This window comes from Trichosurus vulpecula, chromosome 2, assembly GCF_011100635.1.
Source record: "Trichosurus vulpecula isolate mTriVul1 chromosome 2, mTriVul1.pri, whole genome shotgun sequence".
NCBI classification, from domain to species: Eukaryota; Metazoa; Chordata; class Mammalia; order Diprotodontia; family Phalangeridae; genus Trichosurus; species Trichosurus vulpecula.
The window spans coordinates 229,692,983-229,704,829 of NC_050574.1; the positions used below are offsets into that span (position 1 = coordinate 229,692,983).

At 37.8% G+C, this 11,847-nt stretch overlaps 1 protein-coding gene across 5 annotated transcripts in view; it reads right to left on the reverse strand.

Moving 5' to 3' along the window:
• Positions 1-9,096, reverse strand: part of ATF2 (activating transcription factor 2) — a 121,908-nt gene extending 112,812 nt beyond the window's left edge. For 2 of the 5 annotated variants that reach the window (XM_036744580.1, XM_036744579.1), the window contains exon 1: positions 8,931-9,067. The gene's annotated coding sequence lies outside the window, so the exon portion shown is untranslated. Of the gene's footprint in view, positions 1-8,930 lie in introns of all 5 variants that reach the window. The other 3 variants (XM_036744575.1, XM_036744581.1, XM_036744577.1) reach the window with 3 other exon arrangements.
• Between the last annotated feature and the right edge of the window lie 2,751 nt (positions 9,097-11,847).

The window sequence follows — 11,847 nt, forward strand, 5'->3', positions numbered from 1 at the left end:
TAACCCCAATTGCCCTGCCTTCCCCCTGAAAAAAAAAAAGATTAACATTTGGTAGTGGTACTTTGCAATGCTCTTAATATTGACTTATATTTGTTTTTAATCCATGAAATGTGCCATTTTTGCTAGGTACATTCTTGCAGTCCTTGGCAGTCTACCTGTGAGACACTTCAAAGTTACAAAGTCCTCCTGGTAATAAAGAAATAAGTGGTGGACAAATGAAGGCTACAACAAGGGTAATATGTATATGGAATGTCCCAAATAAAAAGGAAGAGAACAAAAAATTATAGAAAAGAGAGTAAATATGAAGATAGGGATGATATTGTAAAGTTGGAGAACAGTTATCAATTAAGAGAAAATTTAGAAATCTAAGCTCTTTAAATTGCTTAACAGAGAAACATCGGACTCAAATTTAAAAATACAAATTTCCTTTTACCTGGTCTACCTTTCTTATTTAGAATAGCATGACACTTGAAATAAGGAGCCAAGATTCAAATATTTGGTTCAACTTTTATATCTAAGACTCATTTTACTCTGATCCCTTACCAATAGCCTGGGTAATACATAAAGACAGTTCATAAATTTGTTTGGTACACTGAATGCTATTTAGTTAGAAGAAAGCCCAAATCATTCATTATAGCATTCTCTAAGTTTAACTTGCGGGGAGGGGGGTGGGGGAGAGAGGAAGCAGGAGGAAATGAAACTCCTCAAAAAAATAAAATACTGGACTTACATTTTGAATAGTACTCATACTATTTAAAAAAAAAAACTTCTTACCAGGTATATTATAGGGAGAAAGGTGGATGAAAAGCAGAACTGAAATTTTTTGCAGAATTTTTAAATAGTAGATTATTTTAATTGTACCACCAATATGGTGATACTATCAATTACCTTTTTTATTCTATGAGAAATAAAGGAAGATGAAAATTATCTTAACTTCAACACATGCAAAGTAAGGATAAGTGGTAGATCCATTTCTTTATTCTAGTATAAATAGAAATATGATTTTAATCCAGTCTGAGTAAGAATGCCATTTCTAATCAGCCCAATGATAATGCCCTCTGTTTTTAACAATAGGCTATTTTCAATATTTCAAAATATTAGTAATTCTATTGCTATGACTGCTTCCATTGATACATACTAAAACATCCTACACCTTAAACAGTTTTTGGGCCACGGCCCAAAAATGGGGACCTAGGGACCAGATTTCTGGTAATGAGACTCACCCACACTTAGGGAGGCTGGTTTTTTGGATACAACCACAGACTCATATTCAAATGCTTTGCTGGTCACTTACCAGAGTTGGGTTACTACAAGAACCCACAAGAGCCCAAGGCATAAGAGTAGGACCTTCATAGTGGATAAGTATAAACTGCTATATTTGTTTTAAAGCTAAGTTTTAATTGATGAAATAAACTGAGATGCTAGGGATATGAAGGGAAAATTATGAAGTGAGCACACACACAAATATATTTTTACACACAAATATACGAATACGTGTATATGTAAATATGTACATACATACACACACACAAACACACACACACATTATTTCCATTCTATATATTGAGGAATATTTGTACTATTTTCAACAAAAATTATGATCCTGTCAAAAGAAATGTACTTCTTTCAATACTCTAAGGAGCTGTAATTTCATTTGATTAGATACTCCTTTCATTGATGTGGAAACTGACAGTCCTCAAGAAATTCAAAGTCCAAAAAAGTCATCATCCTTCAGCCAATCAGGTGATAAGCTAAGCTGGTCTTTGGACAATTTAGCTAGGACACTAAGGGTTGCCACCATGTTTATAATGAGAAATCAGAATAGAACCTTAGCGGAACAAAATTTCAAGAAGATATATCTCACTCTAAAACTGTTTCTAAAAAACAAACCTGACAATAAATTCAGTGATAAATTACATGAAAACATACAAACTTTGAAGATATTCATCTGTAGAAATTAAGATGCTGAAATGGTCGCATCAAAGAAGATAAGGTCATATAAGTTTTTTAAAAATGGTTCACATGAATTCATTTTAGGACTGATTCATAATAACTTCGTTATCAGCCTTTCTTGTGCTGTTCTCAAACCAGACACTCCATCTCCCAGCTCTGCATTTACACTGACTGTCTCCCATATCTGAAATTCTCTCCCTTCTAATCTCTGCCTCCTAGTTTCTCTGGCTTCTTTCAAGTCCCATCAAAAACCCTCCCTTCTATAAGAAGCCTTTCCCAGCTCCCCCTTAGCACTTACAAGGAGTAGGAGTATCAACTGGCACAAAAATTTTATTATCATTTTACTTTGAAATAAAAATGTCTATCCTATTTTTTTTTTGCCTTATGGATAAAAAATGTATAGTGTCAACTGATGCGGCCTAGTCCTTCAAGGAACTCCTTAAGTTCCGGTCCTTCTAGTGCCTCCCTTCCATTTATTATCTCCAATTTATCTTGTCTATAGCTTGTATTGTTTTCAGGTTGTCTCCTGCTTTATGTGAACTCCTTGAGAGCAGGGACTATCTTCTATCTCTTTAAATCCCCAGTACTTAGCACAATGCCTGGCACATAGTATCTGCTCAACAGATGCTTGTTGACTAACATACTAAAAATGTTTGGAGGCACAATTCTAATCATTTGAGGTTAACATCATGAAAGACAATCACAAACTCCCCAAGTGGCATAGTAGAAATAAGCTATTCATCAGAGCATTCTGAAAGAAGCTGAAAATGACCTCAGAGACCATACAACACAAAAGTTATATTAGGTATTATAAAGTTTAGGCAATATAATAGGGTTATGAGACAAACACAGATGTAAATAAATATACTGAATATAACAATACATATTAAAGCAATACAGAATATTTAACATATCCTATACATTTAGATTTCCTCACTTTATAAAAGAGGGGAAAATTGAGACATAATTCTGAATGGATGTGAACATTTTCATCATGTAAATATTTCCAAAGTAGGAAAACATATTAAGCAAAAGTTAAAATGAAACTTCCTTAAACAGAAAGTCCATTCTAATAGCTATTCTTTTTTATACGGTATATGTGAGAATAGAAAAAAAAATGGTTTCAGAGGATTTTTCCAGATCACCACAACTATTACCTCATCCATGAAAATGAATGAACTGCCAAGAAACGTGTGAGATACTTTCAGAAGTTTAGTTTACAAAGTACCAGTCTTCAAGAAACATATGATCTACTGGAGATGTAAACAAATGAATGTACTAAATAGAACAATTTATAGTTAACAGAGAACATTTAACAAATACTGCACATTTTAATTTCAGCACCTAGCACAGGATTGTGAGTTTAATGTGTAGAAACAAAAGTAATGTTTAACAAATACTACGGATGCCATATTTATTTAGAAGGTCAGATAGGTACAAGAAGATACTGGTTTGATTTTAATCACTAGAAATCTTAGGTAATGTGAATTTTGGCCATTTGTAGCTATTTTAAAAATTGTTTGGAGTTTTATATAACAGTTGGGAAAAGACAAAAGACTGCTGGAAAAAATTAACTTCAAGATTAAGAAGGAGTAGAGGAAGACTATACACTCAGGGGTGTGAGGGACATGGAACAAATTTAATCTGCTATTATGGAAATAAATAAAACTCATTCTTTGACACGCGGACAAAGAATCAGTCATGGAAAATTTAAATCATACATAGAATGGGAGGAATATATACTTCTACACAAACACACACTTAAAAGAAAGTATTCCATAAATAGGGCTTTAAATGCGCACCTATAAAAATGACTTTTTGTATGTGTGGACCTGTGATTTTATCAGTATAGGGAACTCAGTGTAGAAAATTTCTTTACTGATATAGTCCTTCAACAGTCGGGAGCATAAAGTCTTCAAGCTAGAGGTCTTAATCTGTGAACGTTTTTTAAAAATACTTAGATAGCTGTTTAGCAGTATCATTTTTTCCCTTTGCAATCCTCTGTATTTTATATTATGTATTTAAAAACATTCTGAGAGAGGGTTTATTTGCTTCACCAGAATGCCAAAGGGTCTATGACACAAAAAATGCTAAGAGCCTCTTAAGGCTCCTAGCGTACTGAGAGATTAAGCAGTTTCCCAGGGTCATACAATTAATAAGTGTTAGAGGCAGGACTCAAACCTAGTTCTTCCTAAATGCAAGGCCAGTCCTTTATCTGCTTTAGCACATTGATTTCATATAAATACAATAAAATATCATGACACTCATTCAGCTTTCAAATACTAAAAACTACTTGTTAATGAATTTTTTAACTACTTTTACAAAATTTATTTTAAAAAATTTTTTTAAAAATTTAAGGTGGTATCATAATGGGAATTTTTTTTAACTATACAAAATTTAATAGAAGAAGGTACTGCCTCAAACCAAAAGCAACCTATAAGACTGAAGCCAGGAATTAATAGACTAGAAGCAGGAAAGGGTCTTCTGAAAGAACAGTCAGATTTAATCATTTTTTTAAATGGCAACTTATGGTACAACAGTTCAACATTCAAAGAATCTCAGAGTTAGAAGATCTCAATCTATTAAGTCCGAGTAGTACCAACTAGCAGTTAACTAGAGAGCATGGATCTTCTCTACAACATACCTGATGGGTGGTCACTCAGCCTCTTCCTCAAGGCTTCCAGTAAGGAACCTAGTAGCTCCCAAGACTGTTCATTCCACTTTTGGATAGCTGGATAGTTTGGATAGTTCAGCAAGTTTTCCTACACATTCAGCCTAAATCTGCCTCTTTTTAACTTCTATTCACTGTTCCTGATGTTGGTGACAATCAGAACAAGTTTAAACTCTCTTTAACATCATAGTCTTTGAAATTCTTAAAGACATCTATCATGTAACCCATATGTCTTTCTGTCTTATAGGGTATATATTCCTTGAGGGCAGGGACTGTTTCATTTTTTTTCCCTTTCTATCCCCATCACCCAGCATAAACGCCTACCATGTAGTAGGAGTTTAATGATTGATGATCAAACCAACCACGTTTTTCAACCAGTCCTCATACATATGAACCAGGAGGCTCTGCACTAGTCTAGTCACCAAAAGTTTTTGGTAGCATAATCAGATATTCATAAATAGATTCAATTCCTTTTAAATAAACATAAATAAAAATGCCAATTGTGCCCAAGATCTGAAGTAATGAAAAGCTGCAAAATGTATTCTATATATCAGACACTTTTGAGATTAGTCAGTTAAGGAAATTGACAGAGTAGATGGTTTGGGGTTTTTTTTAGCCATAGTAACTCATGTGTAGAGTGGGTTGCCATCTACAATGATGAAGTAGTACCCATATGGATGAAAGCAATGACCCTGAAAGAACTGAAGTATATTATTTTCAAATTTAATTATTTTACAAAATATTTCAGGCTTCTAAATGTTTATGTTGTTTTTGTTTATTCACTGCTTCCCAAAAAACAGTGAGAGATAGCATGTCCTACTGCATCCATTATTTCTGGGCATGGAACTTGGAAGATGAGTCCAAATACTGACTCATGTTTAGTAACTGGCTTTTAGCAAGTCACTTAACCTCAGTTTCTTCATCTGTCTAATAATACCATTACAACCTGTCACAGCATTGTTAAAACACTAATGAGATATTTGTAAACTTTAAAGTGCTATATCAATATCAGCTATTATTATTACTACCTTGAAATTAGGTCATATTCTTGAAATCCAAGACTGCTTGACAAGAAATTGAGAAAATGAAATGAAATGCTCTTAATAGTTACTTCTGTTCTAAATATTGAATATGACAACAAATTTCAAACTTATCAATTGACCTACAGTTAAATGAATCATCGCCTCAGATCTTGTAACTCTTTTCTCCAATAAAACATTTTGGTATTATTCCCGACAAAAATCTATTCCCCTGCATACTTTATATGGTTTTACAATTCTGTACATTTACAAAGTAAATTTCATAATTTACAATTGTTTTTCTTCCTCATATTAAAGTGTATCAAACTACTATTTAAAACAATATTATTATGAAAGACTATGGTATATTACTTCTAGAAGACACTCCAGAACAAGTTTTAGGGTAATTATGACCTTTCTCCATGATGATCAATTAAATAATGAATAAGATGATCAATTAAATAATGAATAAAAAAGCATAAAATATGTGAAGATTAAAGAGAATATAATACTACTATCTTCAAAAAGTTTTTCTTTTACATAAGTGATGTTGATAAAGAAAATAGGCTTCTGTCTTTGATATTTATACTATTTCACTCATTGCTTCGATGGCAGGCAGTGCTGATATATGAAGTAAATGTAATAGCCTCATTTGGGCTCAAAAACAAACTTCACAAGTTCAAGATGGGGAAAACATAGTTATCTGAAATACATACATGTCATCTGAAAGAGACCTTGCAGCTGCAAGTTCAGTTTAAGTGAACAGAGTGGTATGAGTGACAGAAAAGGTGATGTGATACTAACTTGTGTTCACAAAGGCATCATGATGGTAAGAGCTCAATTGTACTGTGCCTTGTAAGACCGCATCTGGAGTACTGTTTAATTTTGGGTTGCTGTATTTTAGAAAGAATGTCTGTTGATAAGTTCAAGAACATCTAGAAGAGCAACCAGGATTGTGAAAGGTTTCAAGATCATACCATATGTGATTCAGTTGAAGGAAGTGGGAATATTTAACTTGGAGAAGACCTAGGGAGGTACGACTACCGTCTTCAATTATTTGAAGAGCTGTCATGTGGAAAAGAGATTGGCCTTGCTCTTTTTTGGCCAAAACAAAACTAGAAGCATGGGCTTGAAGTTAAAGGGCAGATTTAGGCTTCATATAAGAAAAAACTTCCTTAATGAGATCATTCCAAAAGGAAAATGGGCTGCCTGGGAGGATGTACTAAGTCATCAGACCAAAAAAAAAAATGGATGGTCACTTGATGGAGATGGTATAGAGAGGATTCTTGTTCCAGTATGGGATATAATAGGTTCTGAGGACCCTTTCAACTCAGATTCTATGCAAGCCTAGGAAGTATTTTGAGAATAATATTACCTTGTACATCCTATCTCTTCAAAGCAGGGTATAAATAGTAGCAACAGTAGTATGTACATGCTTTAGTCACAGGGATGCTTTTCTTTTTTTTAAAAGAAAAATCACTGTGTATCCTTCCATTATTAAACATTTTTTGAGTATCTACTATGGATCAGTCATTATGCTAGATACTAGAAGTATAAAGAGGCCAGTAATATCTGAATAATGCAAGATCATATTTTAAAAACTAGAATAGGTAACAACATAAACTTGAGAAATGCTTACACTTTACAATTCATCAATCAGTGGCTTAGATCAGTGTTTTAAAACTCTTAAATAATTCGATTTTAGTCTATGATTAAATAACTACATGTCAAGTGCTGGGGATAAGAAGACAAAAATGCAACAGCTTTAAGACCTCTAGGAGCTTACATTTTATTAGGGAAAAACAACATACACACAGGGACAAAAATAATTGGGAAGGAGAGGGAAAAGCACCAGCAGATCAGTAAGAGCTTCTGTGACTCAATTTTGAAATAAAAAAAAAATGGCTCATTTTACATACTTCTTAAGGATGCCCAAAGAGTTATGTATTAGTGTTAATGATGGGTTCTTTGGGTCCAAGTCACAAATATAATGTGATAATCTAGAACTGATCCAACGATCTGAATCTCATAGTCCTTAAACCCTGATTCCATAAATTTCTAGGCCTCTAAAATAGACTCTTACTAACAAGAGCTCACTTTTAGAATTTTAATAAAACAGATGAGAGTGGTTAGGTGTTATTTTTTTAATGATAACTTGCCTAAAACTCCTGCTAGTAACAACTGTTTAACAAATATGTTCTAATACGAGAAGCAAAATGTTCCAAGGTTAAAAATAAATAGCTTTTGAAATATTCCTTGGATGCAGACATTTAATTATCTCCCCTACATTAAACTTAACAAATTTTGGAGCCTATGTTCCCTCAGCTACAATAAGAACATGGATAACCCCTGTCCCTCCATTATATTTACAGAGTAGCTTTGCTCTTGGCTCCAACATCCTCTTAAGAAGAGGATTTTACATCAGACATCAAGAGCACACAAGTAGGCACATACAAAAGGGGCTCCCACCTCCGCCCTTTCCCTAGTGCCCTCCCAGGTTCTCAGAGAACACAGAAAAGACCAGAGTAATAAGGTAGTCCCCCGTCCCCACAGGTGCCCTATGGCTCTAAAGGAAAGAGAAAAGGGAAAAAAAATTACTTATCATTCCCTGACAAAGACTTTGCTGTACACCAGTGGAGGTCACTGATAGGGAAACACCTGATTCAACCTGAATTCACATGAGGAGGAGAGGGAAAAGAAAAAAAGGCCGGCCCTACGTGAAGCCATTACTACTAGTAGTAGTACGGTTAGTAACGATGATGCCTACAACCCAGGTCAGCGAGATGAGCGGGCCCAGGTCTCCTTCTCTTCCATGCCGCCGCCGCCTCCTCCTCCATCGCCGGATCTAGGGGGGCAAGGGAGGGGTGCTCCTGCTCCAGGCCAGAGAGGAGGGGAACTTGGAATGGTTCCCCCCCGGGGTCACGCCCACCTTCACAGCGGAGGACACAGCCCCCGGAGGCCTCTCCAAAAGCCGGGAGAGCCCGGAGAGGAGAAGAGCAAATGCCGTTATTCTGGGTTCAGGAAAGCGCGCGAGCGGGGAGAAGTCGGAACCCGGCAAGCCACCTACCTAACGATCTAGTCCTCGAAAGGCCTCGGGGCAGGCGCCACCCAGGCCGCAGCGGGGGCGGAACTGCCATCGCAGCCCCAGGGAACAGGGACCCGGGCCGTGAAGGAGTGGATGGTGGGGGGTGGGGACTGTAGCTAGCGACGTCGCCATGTTAGCGCCTTCTTCTCTCAGTGCCCCCCGCCCGCTCCCGTCCGACACCCCGATCCCTACCATCACTCACCTTCCCCGCTCCCCTGGCTCGAGCGCCACCCCCGAATGCGGGGGCCGTTACCACGAGCTCCGGCACCCACGGCTGTTTACAAACTACCCCCGGAGGAAAGGGCTGAACCGCACTTTAAAGGCCACGGGCTCCCACAGGCTTCCGTCCGATCTCGCGAGATGTTACTGACAACACTTCCCTCCGCCCCTTCCTCGCGCCCTCCCTCCTACATTTCCCCTCCCTACAAAAACGTTCCCTCCCCTTCCTGCCGCAGGACCAACTCCTGGTCAGGTGGTCCCGGCTGGCCAGACTAAGAGGGTGGGGCAGCAAAAGAGTTGGAGTGGGATTAAAGGAAGAGGAGGAGAATACAGTAAAGGAGGTTGAGAACAAGAGACGTCCAGCTCCTGTGATTGGTCGAGGAACGTGAAGGGGCGGGAAGAAGGCGGGAAGAGGAAGGAAGTGGAGATTTCTCTCTGGTTAGGAACAGTGCGGCGGATCGTGATTGGCAGGAGCAGAGTAAGGCAGTATGCGAGCGTTGGAGTTCGGTAGTGCAGCCCCCTGAAGTCCGCCAGGTGGGGGGAGGATGAGGTTAGGCAATGAAATGTGGATCCCATGCCCCGCCGCTTGAACTCTAATGCCCTGCAGCTGGGCGGGGCTCGGCAGTTAACCGGCGCTGCCTTCTTCTCCTGTTACTCCTCAGGGCGTATGAAACCCTGGAAGAGAAACGCGACACCCTTTTCCCCTTCCTCGGGCGCCACCCTCCAGTCCTGGAGCGCGTGCGCACTCCCTCTCTGCTACCTGGAGGGGCTCTGTCCGCTGCTGCCACATCAGTCAGGGGCGGAGCTTAGGTTGTGGAATGGGTATTTTTGTTTGTCTTTTTTAAGTGGCTGCACACTTAAAGAAAAAAAAAAGCCAGGTAAAGAGGTAGTTTTGAGAGCTGACAGCCTTGGTAATTGCTTAGATTCGCTTCCGACTAGACTGAAAGCTGCCTGAGGATTTGGACCCTTATTTCCAAATAAATGTTAGTCACGTGAGAGCCAAGTTGAGAGGGATCTTGCCTAAAGAGCCCGAACTTCACCTGGTCGTAAGTGAAGGTTACCTGCTCGCCCCCCGTGATCGCCATATAGGAAGGTGCTCGATCTTCCCGTCAGGACTAGAATTTGAAGCTTACCTTTGTCCACAGTCGATGTTGCAGATGGTCTCCTGGATTCCTGTTTGCAGAAGGAAATTACCTTCTTAGGCTATACTAATCCATCACTTTTCATTCTCATTTTTTTTTAAGTAGGACTCAAGGAGTCAGCCTTGGTGCTCTGAATTCTGAGAATCCTGAGTTATTTATTTATTGTCTGTGTAACCTTGGGAAAGTTATTTCACGTCCCTTGCCCTCAGTTTCTTCGTCTGTAAAAATGAAAGGACGTAGATGAGATCATCTTTAAAGTCCCTTACAGCCCGAATTCTGTGATGCTGTAAATGGCTGCTCCCTCAGCTTTTAAGAGTATTTACGAAATGGAGAAAATCACTTTTTAAACTCTGAAAATGCATACATGTACAGTACTCAAACGCAATTGTCTTCCCATTCATTAGTAATCCCACCAAAGAATCACCCACAAATTTTTAAATATAGGAACTTTTTTCCTTCATTTTTGCTTTGCACTTTCATGGGATCTGGAATTGGAAGAATCCTTAAGTGATCATCCATTCTAGGTTCTTCATTTTTCAGATGAAGAACTGAGACCCAAAAAGGTTAAAAGACTTGCCCAATATCACACAGAGCAGAACTGGGATTCAAATATAAGTCTTCTAACTCCAAATCTAGTGTGCTCTTTTCACAATCTTAACAGTCATTTGCAAATCACCAGGTCCTGGTCATACAAAAAGAAACATTAGTCTCCATACTTCAAGAAGATTACATTCTCCTGAAAGGATAAAATGTGAATGTGTGTAATATCTGCTAATTTAAGGACAAAAAACCTAACTTTCTAAGTCTTCTTTCAAAATTGTGGAAGGGAAATTGAAATTATGAAATATTGCCCACACAGTAATTTGATTCATGCTTAGAAAATAATTATCTTACTGGTATGTATAACACTATTTTTTCTAACTGTATTCAAATAAAGATCCACCATGCAGTTCTCTAATAGCAAATTTAGGAACAAGTATTGGCTACTTCAAATATAACTTGTTATCAGTTCAGCGAGTTTCAGTTATTAATTCCAGCCATTTGAAACAAGTAAATAGTTGAATCACTCTTGGAAAAGTTATAGAAAATTTTATATAGAAATAATACCAAACTTAGCATTATTGTGACTATTACATTACAGACATGACTTATGATTCCAATAAACAGAGGAACATCTGCCACCTTCACAGATAGCTTTGTAAAGAATATTGATTTTATCAAACTCACATGAAAGGACTCATGGCCCGCTTTTCATTTGAGCTTCCCTGAAATGTGGTTTATAGCCCTACTATTAAATCACAGGTGTGCTCCTAAAGATCATGAAAAGCAGATGTACCTGGACTTCTTAATAATCCCAAATTCTCTATACTATATATGGATTTCAGGGGTGTTCAGTAATATTAGTCAAGTGTACTTGTCCAGTCAATTATTTAATGAAATAAGTTAGAGGCTTTGGCACTGTCTGAAAAGTATGGTTGCCCTCCCCACCACGACCCTTCCCCCAAGGAAACTTGTGAACCGTTTATTAACTGCACTTTCTATGAAAGCAAAAATTTATTTCAGTGTTCTCCAATCAGTTTTTTCTTCTTAATGTTCACATTTTAAACAATTTCTAATGGCATGGGGAAAAAAACTGCACTGGGAGTCAGATTTGGGTTTTAGCTCTGGTTTAACCAATGTAATTGATTTTAAGCAAGTTGAACACAGAATGTTTATCTGTAAAATGGGGGGTCGGGGGAGGTGAAGCGCAAGACCAAT